This window comes from Rhodnius prolixus, unplaced genomic scaffold (assembly GCF_049639745.1).
Source record: "Rhodnius prolixus isolate KJV_2025 unplaced genomic scaffold, Rpr scaffold_2, whole genome shotgun sequence".
NCBI classification, from domain to species: Eukaryota; Metazoa; Arthropoda; class Insecta; order Hemiptera; family Reduviidae; genus Rhodnius; species Rhodnius prolixus.
In genome coordinates this window covers 45,410,854-45,429,834 of record NW_027411592.1, presented here as the reverse complement: position 1 = coordinate 45,429,834, position 18,981 = coordinate 45,410,854, and the positions used below count along the sequence as shown (strand labels likewise).

The 18,981-nt window shown below is 33.0% G+C and overlaps 1 protein-coding gene and 1 long non-coding RNA gene across 9 annotated transcripts in view; one reads left to right on the top strand and one right to left on the bottom strand.

Annotated features, from left to right (window-relative positions):
• Nucleotides 1-7,815, bottom strand: part of Ddr (discoidin domain-containing receptor 2) — a 671,237-nt gene extending 663,422 nt beyond the window's left edge. For all 7 annotated transcript variants that reach the window (XM_074119472.1, XM_074119475.1, XM_074119477.1 and 4 more), the window contains exon 1: nt 7,591-7,815. The gene's annotated coding sequence lies outside the window, so the exon portion shown is untranslated. The remainder of the gene's footprint in view (nt 1-7,590) is intronic.
• Nucleotides 7,816-8,115: 300 nt separating this feature from the next.
• The window catches only part of LOC141449751 (uncharacterized), a 123,054-nt gene continuing 112,188 nt past the window's right edge, over nt 8,116-18,981 (top strand). For both annotated transcript variants that reach the window (XR_012455673.1, XR_012455674.1), the window contains exon 1: nt 8,116-8,457. This is a non-coding gene — a long non-coding RNA (uncharacterized lncRNA). The remainder of the gene's footprint in view (nt 8,458-18,981) is intronic.

Sequence of the window (18,981 nt, the reverse complement as noted above, 5' to 3'; positions counted from 1 at the left end):
GGGTGCGCAGAGTCACATCAAAACTTTTAATTGGATTGTGACCGTAGTAATTATACAAGCAAAAGTGCCAGCCACTGATGTAACCCAACAATGTGTACCGTATAACACAAGTGTTGTGTCTATGTATTTGTGCATTAACTAAAGTGTAACGGTCTACGTATACTTTAATTTTCATATAAAAGTAAACGTTATATTGAGGAAATATTTAGCTGAAATTCGTTTAGACTATTATATGTCAAGAGCTCCAGAACTATGTTTTAGCCTTCAGACCTGGTGTTGGAATGATCTAGGAGTCAGTAAATGCAAGTTTCTATTAATGGCGTTCTACTATACAGAATGCAGGTCATATGGGAATTTCGGGTAACGAGGAAATGGGCCTTACTTCCCCCTATCCGTCCCGAACAACTTTTAGGTGTTCGCTCAATGCATGAATGTCCGGTTTTGTGGAGTGGACAGGCTCACAACTTGCATCATTATCGATGAGCTCTGTTGACTGTCAACAAAAATGTTGATTCGGAACCCATCAGGGGCGATAGTTTTGTAGGGTTTGTAAAAGGCATATAGAAAGCTACTGATTGATTTTCTCTCGGCTTAAAGTGATTTAAAAATTTGGCTTAAAGAGACTACTTAACAAAAAAAAGTGTGGTTTATGTCTGATTCTTCTACAGAATGAAGTAATTCAGTCAATGCTAGGAGTTCTTATATCAGTACTACAACCAGGCTTAGATCCATCTCTAATGAGATGTTTTAATGATGTTTACAAAAAACTACTTTCTGAGTCGATTTAACTGAATCGATAAATATGCTGGACCTTAAAGGTTGGCCATAAGCTTATTCTCCTCCATCCTCAGAGGGACTTCACGTCAAATTGGCTATTCATTTTTAAATATTTAACAAAAAACAACCAACGTTATTCTTAGCATGCATTCGATTACATGACATTAATATCCAACTAATATTAATAATGGTAGGGAAGAATAATTGCACAACAACTTGGTGCAATTATTAAATAAACATCCCTAATCTAAAATGAAGGTTATTTATATGAAAGGGGAGATTACAGATACATTTGGGAATTAAACCCGCTAGTTTGGGTTAAACTATTAATATTTAATCAAACGTTAATGTTTTAAGCGTTACTCTTGTAGCAATCAATAAGCTTGAAGTAGTATTACGTTCTTTACAAAAAAAAAAAAAAAATAGGGGGACGCTTTTTGAAATTATAAGACCAAAGATGATTTGAAATTTTATTGAATGAAATTAGTAGAGGTATCTGATGCATTTTATTATGTATTCGCTTTATTTTTATTTTTTAAATTTATTTTCTGTGTTATGCGCGTTTTTCCCTCGACAGAATCTATGTGGCGGTTTGAGCTTTTCAGGATTATTGAAGTTTGAGATTAGTTATAAAAGATCAATGAAACTTTATTACAGTTGTAGCAACAAGGATTATTTGAATGTGTTCGGAAGCTAAAAGGTGAATGAGATTTGTGACAGTAGGTTTGAAGTGATTGTAATTGTGCATTATAGTATTATAGGATTATAGCATGCTATACCACCCTAATTATATCAGCCTAATCTAATTCTAGCCTTAATATCCTTCTAGCTACTCAGTGTACAATTTTCTTTCAGGATAAAACAGCATCAGTAACTCCCTCTTCCAAAAAAATAAATATAAATAAAATAAAAAAATACATAAATAGCTCCCTGAGATTTTAAACGAGAACTAAATCTTGTCTTATAACAAAAGAGAGCGTTAAGTATCCGGAAGCTGTTGCTGCTGACTACACAAAAGCCGTTTGAGCTCTTATATGAAGACTCCGATGCCATTGACCTTCAGATGACGGCGTGCAATATTAATAGAAAAAACCTAATCCAAATTAATTGCTTTAAAGGTATTAGCTCACTGCTAGCACGGCGGACTGGCAACCCAAGTATCCTGAGATCTTGCAGACTGTCCTAGATGGACAAAGTATCATGTGGACTCAATCACAAGGTATTTAACTCAAGTGTCTTTAGTTATTGACTCGCATTCACCAAAAATAATAATAATAAATAAATAAATAAAATATATATAAATACATCAAAAAGTAAGAGCGGAACTCCCAAAGGGGATTTCGTCATTGATGATGAATCTCATTTCTAATTTCGTTGAAACATTCCGATCGTTTCAAGAAGGAGGATGTTAGTGCAGGAAATAAGTTCTAATTTAGAGAGCGTTGGAATAACTGTAACCAGGTGAAACCCTTTATAGAGCCTGGAGAGCCTAACTTCGGTTTTGTATTTTAAAAACAGAGTATTCAGACTTTTATGTTTAATTTGCTGGTTTATTTGGTTATTTGGTTTTGAATTCAGAAAGAGATAAAATGTGGTAAATACTATTAAAATTGTCAATATTTTAAGAGTTATTGACGTATGTTCAAACATGTATTGTTAAGCAGAAACGAATTATGCTACAATAAACTCAACTTGAACATTATCTTGAGTATAATCTGGATCCACAACATATATTTTTCAATAACTTTTTATTTTTTCTTACTTGCAAATGAGAAAACCCATCTTACATCGTGATGCAGTGTCTCATTAGATAGTTATAATATTTTCTAGAATATTTCCCTCTTTTGCAGTACACTAAAATATAACTTATTTAAAGCTTTCTTACTACACAACCGAACTATATAAAATTATCACTTCAGAAGAATTTAAAAAATCCACTTCATTAATTTATCCATTTAAAACTCCCCATCTAAAGATCAGTACTTTACGTTATTCTAGGTAAAATTTAATTAAAACCTGTTTTAAAAATATTTCGTTTAAATCAATGGATCTATGCTAGGTAGAACAATTTTGAATACGGTTTATTGGACGAATAACTATAACGTGACGCAAGTACCTATTTGTTTAAATAGGGTATCATTAATAATCCGGTGGCGCAGATGATGGAACATGTGTGCCACAAAGTCGTCCATCATCATCACCTGTTCCCGAGGGTTGGTGCGGCTCATTAACACCTCTCACTCTGTCTCTTTCGCTTCTGTCAGTGCGAGCTGATAAAAAGACAGTGCCACTGGTGTTGCAGATTTCAACGTCATATAGTTCTGATATCCGGCGGCTATAACGTTTGCCTTTACATTTCGAGCCGCACGATATATGGACAGGTTCCCCTAACAAACTACAGGCACCTATTCACCAATGCCATGCACACCAGTCTATGTAAATTACTGGACTGCTATAAACGTTACTAATGCGTTATGCTGTAAATGTTTTTAAAGAATCTTTTTACGGAATTACGGGAACGCAGAGATAATTATTTACTTTGGTAAAAGCAGGTTTGGTGATGCAAAACCAGAGTAATCGCGGTAAACGCAACTAACACCTAGCTCCTATTTATGAAGGGTAACATTAGTAAGTAAAGTAGTAAAGAAATTGCCTATTTTTTCAGGCGGGCTTAAAGTCCAACTACCAATTAGGTGTCTTGGACGGAGGTGACTAGTAAACATACTTTACTGTAAATTTCTTTTATTAACCATTAAATAAAATCCAAGGCCTAAGACCGAGAATCGAACCCAGTACCACAATACGTATTAGCTTCACAGGTCTCGCCTCTAGCCGCTCGGCTACCGTGGCGCCTCATTTAATATTATTTTAAAGGTATATTGATTACTTCTGGACCTTATTTTTATCTTCTTTAATATAAATATCTTTTGAAATTTGGATGATAAAAAAAAAAAAGGTTTTATCGAAGTGTCGCACATTTTAACGTGGATACCTTATCAGTAGCTCTATAGATATGTAGAGCGTAAGCGAGTTATGGTGACGAGGTTTTTCTATTTTGTGGTTTCAAAAAGGTGATTACTGACTATGGCAGTGGTATTTTTGATTAGGTTTTGTCTATGTGCATTCATATGTAGTTTAAGTTATTTGTATTAATTCTATAATTAATTGAATTAAAATGTTTGACCATAAGCATGGCCTCTAATACACGAGTTTGTATTAAGTTGTTCGGTATTCTTGGTCCACGAACTTAAGCTTCCTATCAAAGGCAATTGACGCTAAGAGAATTCTCTATACATATTCAGCCTCTAGAGAATATTCTCTCGTTATAGAGAACACTGCCCATCACCAGAAGACTTCTGGGAAAGAGCAAATCTAAGAGTAGCGCGCCTACATATGGGCGCGTACTTTACGACCACTGCATTGCCTTACAGCAATAAAGTAATAGGCTGAGAAATACAAAAATATTTTAGCTTTGTGACAAAATATTGCTTTAAGCAGTATTCAGTTGAACGAATCTCAATTATACATGTGTTCAGTTAATATAATGCAGTAATTTGTCTTTTGCCTATAAAATTGAAAGAAAAGCTAGTTATTGTGCGTTAATCATTTTTAACATATCACAGGTAATATCAAGCATAATGAACAATTGGGTAGGTTAGGGGCCCTCTCGAACTAGGGCACCTCTACCTTTAGGCACCCGACTCGAACGATCATGAATAATGTTTCTCGAAAAACAGAATTGTTTTAGAACGTGAATGTACAAATTAATAAAATTAAATATTGAAATAGTATACAGGCTGTTTCATTTCAATACATTGAATAAAATATAGCACTACAGTTGGACTAATTTAGTTTGTTTGGCCTAAATACATAATAACGTTGGCGTGTCTCACGTCCTAACAAAGCACGCTAATATAAACATACAAATTTCAACCATGTGTGTATTAAAGCATTTCATAATAAAGGAAAGCTGGCAGTACAAACTTGCAAAGTCGACAGAAAGTGTTAATTAACAAGATTCGAGCTTGGATATTAGCAGAATGTTTTACTTTCTAAGGTAAACTGTTGCTGAAAAGAATTGTGTATTTCTTAGATAATTTTGTCAATTTGCTAAGAAGTTCATAAACCTTATTAAGTTGAAAGCAATCGGAGATAAGCTTTTGAAGTACATATAATACAATTGGAGAGACCACTTGCTGCTCATTCTGAAAATAGATTTACCACATAAGTAAATTATTTTCATCGCCCTAACATAAATTTCACACATGAATATGAGAACGACAAAACTCTTAACTTCCTGGATATCGCACTTACTGTAAGAGACAACAACTTAGAATTCGGAATATGCAGAAAGCCCACGTCCACTGACACTATTATACACAACAGTTCCTACCATCCTATTCAACTAGTCGCTCTCAGACACCTGACAGATCAAAACTAAACCTCTCGTACTGACCAACTATGAGAGAGAAGTCAACATCATTCGCACAATAGCCACAAATAACAGTTATACCACCAACATTATTAATAAATTACTAAGTACAAACACTGCCCAAACCAAGGCCTAAACTATAACCCACACAACATATTCGCTACTTTTACTTAAATCGGAAACGAGACATAGAAACTATGTAACCTTTCCAACAAACTAGGCCTCAATACCCTGATTAGGACCAACAACAAACTGGGAAACAGTGCACAAATCGAAACTAACAACCCTTATGAAAGCAGAAGTATATTTACCAACTAGTTTGTCCAGACTATGATAGTACCTATATTGACCAGAGCGGGAGAAAAACCCAAGATAGATACAAAGAACACATCAGCTCGTACGAATGCAACTTACGCAAACCTCCTTATCAAACAAAGTCATCAATTGGACAAAATCAACAACACAATGACTCGGTTACATTCAGGAAAAATAAGAAGACTTACGGACATGTTAGAAATATACAAACAGAAATCCATTTTACCAAAATAATATGAAAGCCCGAATTAACCTTACTCAGAAACACTAAAGTTATACCCTACCAAACACACCGACACAGCTGAGCAAACCTCACAACAAAAAAACATGAATATAATCAGCGTGTAGCATGTTCTCTACTATTAAAAGTGTACTGTTTAAAATTTATATTTATTTAAGCATTATTTGTTAAACGATTAGAATCACATATTCATTATTAATTTAACAACAATTATTTCGCAGTACAAATGAACAAGGCATGATGCAGTTTTTCCTACTTACGTTCTCACAGCTTCCATTTTACAATTCTAAAACATTATCTTACGCCCAAAATACCCGCATATCCCATAAATACCTACTAGGATTCTTTAATTTTATTTCGGCCTTTGTACAAAAAAAAAAAAAGACGTTTACATAGAAGGACTTGTACCAACTACTTCTGTCATGTTCAAGGACCGGAAATTATTTATTTCCGTCATATCTAAAACATGCGCAATTGTAATAATTCCACATAGGAAGGATGTGACTTGGTAAGACAACTTGAAAACGTTAGAGTAATGTAACCAACATAAAGTACTCCTGTCGACTATTACTTGTAAGTCAAGCATTGGATATTTACGTTTTAATTTAAATAAGCTGGACAAATTTATCTGCTAACAACTATTACATAATTTGACTGACTCACACTAAATACCATCTCACCATTTTGGGTACAGGTCAAAGCATTTATCAAATAACATCAAGTTAAGCGAGTAATTGAACATATTGTGAATAAAGTAAAAAACAGAAAGTAGACAGCAGCTAAATTTCTTGATTTAGCTGATGTATTTGACAACTTCAACACGTTGGACTGCTTAACAAAATTAGGTAGACTTACACTCTAAATTACATTATTCAAACGTAACGTACGGTCTTTTTTTACAAGATTTGGTTCTTGCTAACTTTCTGGGTGACTCAATAACATTTACAGTACCATTCAATACCATTTTCGCGAGTCTATCTCAGAAAACAATAAGCTCTGTACTCTTCAATTTCTACTCTATGGACAGACTTAAACCTATTCTAACGAATATGTTAGCTACTTACGACACAACTTCATTAACAAAAGACAACTCAGATATTGACAAGCCTTCACCGACTTACAGACATCTACTATTCTTATAATATGGTTCTCAAAAAAGTAAGCAAATCTTCCCTTTAAGAAGGTGACGATATGAAGTTCAGTAATCAATTCTAAAAAACTACATAAGAAATCAAAAAATCTAATTTTGGACCTACTATCAATTAAAAGAAACGATTAGAGATGTAATCGTTTAAGAGATCTTGAAACCCAATCCAAGAAACAATTTGAGTAACAAAGAATGCTAATATTGAACATTTAGTCGATTAAATAGAATACATTAAAAAGGTTTAGAAATCAATTCCAAAAACCACGTGGGGAAATAAAAATACTAATTTTGTGCTTATAGTCGATTAAAAAACAAAGAATACATCAAAAAGACTTAGGAAACAATTAGGTGAAATAAAAATGCTAGTTTTGAACTTATCTTAAAGAATAGTTGAAAAAGGTTTAGACATCAATTCCATAAAACCTCAGAGAAACAAAGAATGCTAGCTTTAAACTACTAGTCGATTAAATAGAAAGGATTAAAAACACATGAAAAAAGTTAAGAAATTAATTTAAATACTTTCTGTAGTATTCAAAATTAAAGATTTTATCTACACTGATCTAGTCAAGACAAAGGATTAATATTAATTTGTAAGTAATAATTGAATGATGACATGCTATTACCTTAAAAGTATAATAAAAATATTTAAAATAAGTAATTGGTAATGAAGCTTCTTACCTTGCTTAAAGAATATATGTAAATAAAAGTCCATCAGTAACTCATACATATCACCAGTCCAATAGCACTTGACACTTGTTAAAATAATTCACAACACTATTTGCACTAAAACTGTATATCGCGTACGAAAAATAATTTAAACACAATTTATAAAATAAAACCACTTTAACACTAATATTCACTTTAAAACCCCCGTTAACAAAGGGACACTTGTAACGAGTTAAGAATGGCCGCCGGTAACTGGTGAGGGAGAATAGTTAGTAAATCAAGGTTGACTAAGCAGAGTGACGTACTTTTTTTTTGTTTTCGTTTATTTTCATTTATAACCTACAAAAATAAAATGTAATTAGTGAATGTGTAATTAAAGAACTAGGAATTTTATTTCTATATAGAAATATTTTAATGTTGTCTTCAAAGTACCAGAGAAAATCTAATTAAATCAATGAAATAAAAATAAAAAAAATTAATATGAATACACAGCTTAAATTTTATTTCAGCTTAAAATTTTTTAATAGGAAGTCACTAATTACATTTTATTTTGGCATAATGTGAATGGTATATAAAGAAAAAAAAACACAAAGCTGTTGGTCACCTGTTTAGGTAACCTTAATTTACCTGCTGATCTATCGGGACAGTTACCGGCGACCATCTTTAACTCGTTAGTAATGGCTCTTGATTTACATGATTTTTTAAGCGAATATTAGTGCATGTTAAAGTGGAGTTTTATTTTATAAATTGTGATTAAGTTATTCTTAATGCCTGATACAGTTTCAGTGCAAATAGTGTAAATTATTTTAACTAGTGTCAAGTGCTATCGGACTGGTGATCTATTGAGATATTGATGGACTTTTGTATTCTTTAATCAAGGTAAGACATCATAACCAATTACGTATTTTAAATATTATTATTATTCTTGCATGAAAATAGCATGGTATCATTTATTATTTACAAATTAATATCATTACGTCTTTACTACGTTCACTGTTGGTTTATTCTTGATTCTTTGATCTTTGTAATCGACTATAAGAGGAAAATTAAAGTTCTTTAATTCCCTAATTCATTTTGGAAAAAGATTTTGCCTTTTGAGGTATTCTATATTCATTTTAATCGACTACAATTTAAAAATTATCCCTAGTTTATTGTTTTTTCTTTTTTGAATTGGTTCCAAAATCCATTTTATTTATTCTTTGATCTCTTCTTTTATTTAAAAGGTCGATTAGGACTCTAGTTTTTTTTTGGAATTGATTTCGAATCCTTTTTACTGTAGTCTTTAAACTTTTATTTTAATCAACTTTATTTCAAAATTACTTTTCTTTGTTTTGTGGAATTGCTTTCAAACCTTTTTTGATGTATTCTTTGATCTTTTTCTTTTAATCGACTATAAGTTCAAAATTAGCATTTTTGTTTCCCTAAGTTGTTTTTTTAGAATTCATTATTTAAACCTTTTTGATGTAATATTAAATCTTTTCTCTTTCTCTTCTTCCTTTTCTTAATGCCTATTTTTTCAGGCGAGCTTTACATACAACTACCAAAAATCTTTTCTCTTTAATCGACTGTAAGTTTTAAATTAGCATTCATGGTATTCCCCAAATTGTTTTTCCGGAATTGAAATCTAAACATTTTTTATGTATTCTTTAATAATTTTTTTATTAACCACCATAAGTTAAGACAGCCCTCTTGGTTTCCAAAAGTTGTTTTGAAATAGATTTTTAAGTTTTTTAGATTTATTTGATCTTTTATTTTTAATCTACTATAAGTTAAAATTATCATTCTTTGTTTTCCATTATTTTTTTTTAAATGGTTTCTAAGACTTTTTGTTGTATTTTCTAATCTTTTCTTGTTAATAGACTATAAGTTCAAAATTATCCTTTTTTGTTTCTACAAGTTCCAATGTAAGTAAAAGTGGCGAATATGTTGGGTGGGTTATTGTTTAGGCCTTGGTTTGGGCAATGTTTGTTTGTACTTAGTAATTTATTAATAATGTTCGCGGTATAACTGATATTGGTAGCTATTGTGCGAATGATGTTGAGTTCTCACTCATAGTTGGTCAGTACGAGTACAAGAGGTGTAGTTTTTCAATCTGTCAGGTATCTGAGAGCGATTAGTTTGTGTTGAATAGGATGATAGGAACTGTTGTGTATAATAGTGTCAGTGGACGTGGGCTTTCTGAATATTCTAAATTCTAAGTTGTTCTCCCTTATAGTAAGTGTGATATCCAGGAAGTTAAGAGTTTTGTCGTTCTCATTTTCATGTGTGAAACTTATGTTAGGGCGATATCTGGTTAGTCTAGAAAATAATTTATTAATACATTATTTTACATTTAGTTTGAGTATTAGTAGTTGGTGGTATCCATTAAGTGGTCTCGTAACGTGCGTAAAATGTTACACCGAATTTTTCCTTTAATAGTGGAACACTTGTTCATGTTGCTTAAATTTTGTAGACAATATTGCCATTGGGGAGTGTCCAGTCCCTAATTTGTCATTAGCAAGGTAAAAGATGTGGTTAAATCTAAAGCAAATTTTTTTAAAGTTAGTTTCGATTTCGGTTTCGATTAGAGTGTGTTAAAGTTATCGTATACTTGCCTTTGTCTGCTTAAGTTAAAAATGAGATTATTCTTCTTTAGTTTCTGCCTTAGGTTATTTGCTGTGCGTAGTCCCTGAATATCTGTTTTGTTCTTTGTCTTCAGTTTTTTATGTACATTTTTGATAATATCTTGCTTACACCACTTCAACGTTAGATTGTAACGCTACTGCCTATGTCGATCGTTAGGTGTTTAATTTCTGGGCATCAAAACAGCGTTTAGAAAATAGAGTAAGTAAACAAACCGAAACTAAAAATCCCTCATCGCAACAGCTGACTTTAAGAACTAGTCTGTTCTATATTGGATTTTTCACAATTCAAGTGCTCTTCTTGTCATACTTCAGTGTCAATATTTGATCGATTCTCTTGCATTCTGTATTGTAAAGACTTTTAAAATGCTATAATTTGCCTTAGTCGTGAAATTTTCCGTAAAACGGTTCGGCAAGTTTAATTTAATATTATCATTTCATTCATCTTTTGTATCAGCGGATAAACAAAAAAAATATATTGAAAATCTTTTAAAACAGTTTTCAGTCATCTTAGTAAACTTATAAACTTTTGCAGTTTATGTTTCCTTTATGAAATATGCTTACTGAAAGGAGAACTAGTTTTTCCTGCATGTTTTCCACGTATGTTTTATCAAACTTTTGTTCCGGCAATTAACTTTCCAACTTCTTCGTAGTTACACACAGGTTAAAATTATACTTTGGTAAATGAATTATAAGGAAGTTAAATAGTCTGTGACCTGCATATGCGCTAACTCTTTACAGTAAAGGCAATGCTCGAGTACTTTCTATTGAAGCACAGAGCAGTATTGATCAACACTTTTGTTCTCGTCAATGTATTCTTTTGTTGATGATTCTCTGTCAACAAAAAAGCTTCATTGCAGTTCCAAATAACGTTTGCAGTATTAAGTCACTTTATATTTGGGGACTTAAAGGAATACAAATTATTTTTTATGGACTCATCTCTGCTAAAACTAACAAAAGAACGTGTTGGTTTTATATTGCATGAGCATTTGACTATGAGAAAGCTCTGTTGAAAGTGGGTGCCGCGTTTGCTCACTGTTGACCAAAAACCAGAACGTGTTGATGATTCTGAGCAGTGTTTGGCCATGTTTAAACGTAACGAACCGGAATTTTTGCGTCGATATGTGACAATGGATGAAACATGGATCCACCACTTCACTCCGGAATCAAAACAATCGTCATCTGAGTGGACAGCAACTGGTGAACCTCGTCCAAAGCGGCCGAAAGCACAACAATCGGCTGGAAAGGTTATGGCCTCGGTATTCTGGGATGTGCGTGGTGATGGCTTCATCGACTATCTTAAAAAGGGAAATACCATCAACAGTGAATATTATATAGCGTTATTGGTGCGTTTGAAGGCCGAAATTGCAAAGAAACGAGCGCATATGGCAAAGAAAAAAATTTTGTTTCATCAAGATAACGCACCGTGTCACAAGTCAATCAAAACAATGGCAAAACTACATGAATTGAACTTAGAATTGTTCCCACATCTACCGTATTCGCCAGACTTGGCTCCCAGCGACTACTGGCTGTTCGCAGACTTAAAAAAAAAATGCTCGCCGGTAAGAAATTTCGCCCGAATGAAGAGGTTATCGCTGAAACTGAGGCCTATTTCGAGGCAAAAGATAAATCGTTCTACAAAAGTGGTATTGAAATGTTAGAGCGGCGCTGGAATGATTGCGTTGTTCTTGATGGAAATTACGTTGATGAATAAAGCTAATTTTGAACAAAAAAAAACGTGTTTTCTTTGTTAGGCCCGGGACTTTTCAGCCCATGAGTTATGCTTAGCCGTTGTTTTTGTTATTTTTTTTAAAGTGCTTAAGCTATATTCTGTTTCCCGAAATCGTTTTTGAATTAATCCAAATAATTGATGACTTTCGAAAATTAGCGTATTTAAAAATGTAACTAGAAAACTAAAATATATATTGCGTGAATCTATGATTACTTAAAAGTATAGCAAAAAGAATATTATTCTTTTGTCTTGCTATTTCTTCAAGGGGTTTCCAAATTCATAATGTAAAGTACAAATGATTCGGATACTAATGCCGTGAACAGACTCCTTTTCTTTCGGAGCAATCTGAAATGTTTTGTGCCATTTATGAGTTTTGTGATTTTCATTTATCGCTTTTCCATAGATCGTATTGGAGGTTTTCCAGCTACAATCTACATTATAAATGAGTTCTCTTCTCAATTTGTTATTATAAAAAACATTAAATTACAACTCACATTTGTCCTCAACTTGTTAATCCCTTTTCTTATTAATTTATGCTAAAATCAGAGCGCAGACGATATAAGACGATACATATGTATATACGTATAATGATAACAGTGAAAAGTAACAGATACAAATAGAGAATTTACCCCAGTGGTAACCATCGAAAACACTGAACCATTAGTCACTCTCTTCACTGGAGAGGATGTCATGAGGCCACTGCCTTTTAAGGCGTCTTGTCAGATTGTCAAGAAGGGTTCTAAAAAGAAAGATTTTGGACTAAAGGATTCGCATGTGATTGCAGACTGAAGTAGAGTTACCTTTATCGGGTTATGGTGCCGTGATTGGTGAAAGGTATGTTAAGATCTCGTATATCTGTAATCCGCTTAGAGACGTGTAAAATGGAGCGTTTACTGCTTTAGATTGTAAAGATTGAATTCCTTGGAGATTGTTGAAGTCCACAGCTTTATTCTGTGCACCCAGATGTAGGTAGTGTAAAATTATTCTTTTGTTTTCTAGAGACAGTTCAGATCTATCGCCAAGAGTCTTTTAAGTTGTCGAAAACCTTTAACTTAATAGTTAAGAGTTGATATTTGGTACATTTCGTTTTTTTTTTTCCAGGATTGGATCAAAGATTTATGTTTTTTTTATCACTAGCAATTCATTTTTCGGGTCATTTCAACAGCACTTTCTCCTAGTTTGAGCTTTTTAAAACAGAAAAGAGATTTGTGTGAAACTCTTTTCTTGACTTATCGTAATGGTTCTGAAAAAATGGGATAAAATAGGTAAGGGAAAAATAATGGAGAAAAACAGAAAGTTCGTTGTAAGATAGTCCACTAATAATGTATATTTGTCATTTAAAAAAACTATTTCTCATGTCTGTCTACGGGTCATGTGAACAACAAACCAGTAGAAGGCTGAACAACAGTAAATGTTTGTAATAGGTCTACATTGGCGGATAATATTGCATTTTGTAAGCAGGCGTAAAAGTTTAATAATTAATCACAACTACGTTTTTACTTTAAAAAAAAAAAAGAGAAGAAAAATACGAGAAGGAGCAAAAAAATGGAGGGCAAACTTCAAGATTAATTATCACTTGCACACTCTGACTTGTTATTTAATGAAGATACATTATTTCTCTTGGGAAGCGGAAAAATGGCCATGAAGGAGGCGCCTGTTCGGTATAACACCTTTTGCTTTCCAACTAGGTAGATGGAAATAGATTGTAAGCCTGAGCGGGGTGTTGGTGCGCGTGCTTTTGTAAAAGAGAAGAGATGCAGCAAAGTAAGTGTAATTTAACGATAATTTATCAAGATGGCGTAACATCAGGGGCAGTCTTGATTGACATGTTCAATTAAGTGAACAATAAAAGGCACGAGTCTTGGCCCTTCTCGTTCCTCAACACTCTCATTCATGCCGTCTCTCGCCCACACTGCGAGAGCCCTTCCGTTGCTTGCAGTGGACAGAAATATTGAAAGCTTGCTGCCAAAGGAAGCACCTCAAGTACGATCGTTTTAGGTGCGCACCGTTGATGGCAGATTTGAAAGATTCCATTTTACTATCCATTACTTCTAATTAATACTTTCATTTTTTCCTGTTAATTGATTCATCCTTTTGATTGATTACTAATTAATAAAAAGTTTAAAATTACAATGCAATTAACGGAGTCACTAATTAAAATTCTTTAGTAAATTATAAAGTAATAAATACACTGTGTGTTACTTTCTACGCGTGTTGTAAGTCAGTGGAACAGTGCTATAAACGACATATTTTGACCTCTTGTTTCTTCAGAGGCGGTCACATTCAGTCGCCATTTTAATTCTAACTGCGAACTAATCTTTTCCGAAAACATTTAAGAAGATTAATGGAGTCAAAAAAAAACTTTATTGCCTTGGAAAGGTAATTCAGGACAATCAACTAGAAGCTCCTAAGAATAAAAGGTTATCTCCTGAGAAGAACTGTAAGCTGGATTCGGATCTAACATCTTCACGTGGCTGTTCACTGATATCTGAACTAATTTTTCCTATTTGAACGCCCATATTGGACAACTTAGAAGCTCTTTCTTATTACTTTTTTTAACATAGTCAATTTTAACTTTCTAAATTTTAAATTTCTCTTTCGATCACTGTTGATGTTTTCAATATTCTTTATCGCATTATCCACTATATGTTTAAAATTCTAACCTGCTGTACTCAATGTTTCGGCATATTTGTTCACAATTACGATTATCAGGTTTTTAAATGGTGAATTTGAAATCATTCAAGTTTATTGGTGCCTACTTGTAAGTGAATCATTTCTTAAAGTGATAATATTTTCAGTCTAAGTCGCCTTCAGATATTCGTTGTTCAAAAATACCATCCTGCGTAAACAGCATCGTATGTGCTATGAAAAAGTGAAATGTTCTGTTCTAGCGTTTACGAAGGCAAACAAATGTCTACCAGCTCCTAAAGTTTTATTAAATTAATCACAAATTCTAAAAAAAAAATAAAATACAAATAAATCAAAATAAATAAATCGGACATAAAAATTAAACAAGATTGTTGAAAATAACATCTGCATTGGTTTGTATAGTATATGTAGGTAAATTGGTGGCCTACTAAAAGAGTTAGTTCGGATTAGGTATCCAGATCGGTCCATGACATACCAACTGTTAATTGCAGCTACCTGTAACATGGCCACGGCCCATTAACTTCTAACAACCCTATTGATTGGTAGGACTTACATGGCTATTTGTTACATAGCTCACCAAACAAATGTCCACCTTCTAGTTGATGATCCTGTTGGTAGAGTAAACTGTAATTTACAAATACCTGGTCATTCATATACTGGTTAAAATAGGCAAAGGTTTCCCCATCTGCATTATTTGTTTTTTTACCAGTTTAAATGCATAGTACATCGTACTTCAAAATATTAACATTTTTGCCAATAATTTGATCAATCTTTAACATTAAATTGGAAATCTATATTTCACTCTATTCTAATATCTCAAGGGAAGACAGTGCATTTACACTATTTAACACCTTATCCTCGTTATCACTTTCACATCAGTCCTGTTATCAAGCGCAACTGCCCATCTCAGCGACCTCGCCTTTAAAGTGGATTATAAGGCGTAAAGAACTTAATTCCACTAACTGAAATCGAAGATAAAAAGTGGAATATTGAAGCTTTGGCCACTAGAGAACTAAGAGATCTTTGTACAAAGAATTATTCGAAAAAAAAAACTTTAAGAAACACTATCGATTCGACGGTGCATTTTTGATTGGTAGAATTGGATTCTGTGGTTTCTTTATTGGAGCCACAAAGTTTCTTTCACAGAATTCTGTCAGATAAGTTGTTTTTTTATTCAGTGAAATATTCAATCGTTTGTCGAGAAGTTTAGAGAGTGTTTTTAATAGCATTGTCGGTTTAAGTCTATTAAAGTTAAATTATAGTTAATTACTGTAAGGTAATGCCTATTTTTACTTACTACTACCAAATTAGTTGCTGTAGATGGAGAAGATTATTAAATAATTAGTATACTTCTCTTATTAATCATTACATCAAATCCAAAGCCTGGACCGGGAATCGATTCTATACCATTACAGTACTTCATATCTGTGCGGGCCTCGCCACTATTGGGCAATATAACTAGCTTACCCTTAAGAAAAGTCGAGATTATAGCCTCAAAGCGATTGCATTGCAGGACTGCTGAGAGATGGAAACTAATTGTTGCTGCAGGGGAATAGTTGTTCTATAGTTTTGGAACTTTTGCATCACTGTATGCAGTATTATCCAAAACAGGTCTGTAACTGAAGAGTAATGGAGGCATTCCTTCTTGCGGTTTTTTCTTCGTTAATTTTAATTTCATGTTTATGGAAATATTTAGTTATTTCATTTTGGTTTTCTGTCTGCCTGTTCACACTATTGTGTTCATTCTCTGCAATGTGATATAAAAGTGTTTCATCCGCGAAGAGGTACAACGTTAGGTTCCTTTTCAAAGAAAGATCATCAATGAAAACCGCGAATTATATCGAATCAATGAGTCACTAAAAAGGTTTAAATAAAAATTGTTAAAAAATAGATGGTTAACTAAAACCAAAATAAGAATTATTTCAACTTACAATTAGCAGACTTGAAGGAGGAGCAGAGGTTAGTGGTAGTAGTTGTGTCGGTTTGTCCTGTCTGTGGCAGCAAGCCGTAATTGTTCTTTAATTAACTTCCTCCTGTCAAAGGACTGTGCAACTCTCCAACTCCCTTATCTAAACAGAAATGATCTATATAACTTTATCTATTCAAATAATTAATTATTAGATGCTCCTAATTAATTACAAGCTCTAAACTTTGGAATTAATATTAAAATTTACGAATTTAAACTAAAGTTTTATTCCCAACTAAAGATCAAATTAAAATTTTATAAATAATAGCGTGCTGAAGAGAAAAAATTAGCATATGATTAGAGCACTGTATTATACTACGCCCAATTGTATATCTTTAATTGAACTAAATCTTCATATAATGTTAAATATTCAGTTTTTGTATAAAATATGAGCCTAAAGAAAATAATTTCATTTAATTTGCTATATAAGGGCAGAACCATCTCTTATGTTTGTAAGTTTTGCGTAAGTTCTGCCGTTTCATTACCAACTTATCGCTAGAAAAGTCATCTCAGAAAATTGATTGCTGGCAGCATTTTGCCTCATAAATGCTGATCCTTATTACTCGACCTTTAAGTAATTCCTGCAGGAGTAGAACTTCCTTTGCTAATTCTAAGAAAACATCTACAGTTCCACGTGGCAAATCTTTGTCTCTTAAGAAAAGTAATTAATTGTAATATTTTCTTCAGGCTGGTTTAACGTCCATCAAATGTATTTATCTATAAATTTTCTTTTAAGACCCTCAACCTGGAATCAGAAACTTATGCCACAATACATCTTAGCTTAATGGTTTTGCCTCTAACCGCCTTTAAATGTAAGGGATGGCTTGCATGCTTTTCGAAATTACTCGAAGCGATTCTTGGTTGATTGTCCATTCAGCCTAGGCCGACGCGAACATCGGTCGAGTGAATCCAATCATAGCAAGCTGATTGGTTAATGAGGCTTAGCAAACAGGAGGGAAGCAACCTAGAGAAATACTGTTATTCTTCTGTATTCTTAATTAATATTTAAACATGGGCAAGTAATAAATATAAGCGATTGTTATAATTAGCTACGTTAATTAGTAAACAATATTGGACTTTAACTAAATATTGATAAATGAAATTGGTAACCTGAGGGAAACTATGGGTGGTAACCAGGGAGGAAATATTGCCAAGGAAGCTGAACATACATAACTCATTGGTTCTCACCCTCTACTACTACCAAGTATCCATCCATTCTGCTCAGCCCTACAGACTACACTTGGAAGACTATTTAGAAAACAAATGGCTAACTGTACGCCGTTTTGAATGTGGAAGAAGTGAACGCCATTAATAAAGTTGCCCATCTCTGTACACTCTGTAACAGCTTGTAGGTTATTCACTATTTGAACTCAACTATATATATATACAGCAGCCCTCTTGTTGCTCTTCTGCACATTGTACAATGACGTCTTATTGATGGTTGTTTGTGGTGTCCAACTCATATACCTATTATGGATTTCTATATATAAATACAATGGTCATAACTTTCATTCGGTCGAGGTGTCTTTTAAAAGATCGAGAACGATGTAACAATCAGATCGATTAACTATTTAGTTAGTTGTGAAACCGTATTAAACAAATTAAATGTTATTCGTCTTAAAAAATGTTTAATCTAATATCAATACCATAACGTAATCTAAACTTGCTTGCTGCCCTTCTTGTGATTATATTTGTCCAGTCTTCAATTTCTTGATGTTTGACCTAGTTTTCTTTTAGCTCTGCAGTCGTTAAGTTCGTGCAATATTATTACATTTCCGCGCGACCTGTATCGATTTACACTGTCTTGAAGCTCTGAAGCTCTCAGGGCAAGCATTGGTGCCCTGCTAATATAAGTGAATTTCATTCAAAAAAAAAAAGTAATTATTAAAATTGGCAAATAATTTTATGATTACGCGATATATGAAATTGATCAAAGTGACTTTATCTTAAGAAGGTGCATAAATAAAATGCACAAAATAAGCCATCATGCTCAAGCGGATTGAAAAAGAATTAGCTTTTTCAGTACAGTGACAGAATATAACTAAATGTGTCAGTTACAATGCCGGCATATGCAGAAATTCAACATTCAGAATTCTAAGGGTTTAGAATACTGATCTACATAATAGTAACTTTTAGTTATATAATTTAAAAAATAAATCTTTTAGCGCATCCTGAGCTCTAACGTGCTATTTAAGTTTAATAATAGGGATAATTTTAGTAAAGATAAAATATTCTTTAAATGGGATTGAAAAAAAAATGTACAGGTTAGAGCGTATTGAATTGAAGTATTAGTGGGTGTTCAACCATAGTTTTTTTCAAAGTTAATCCTAGTATAGCCCATACGGATCTTATTTATAAGTCCAACTTCTTGGGACTCTAACTTCTGCGCACCAAAATACTTCATTACGCAAAAGATCAAAAGATAAAGAACTTAG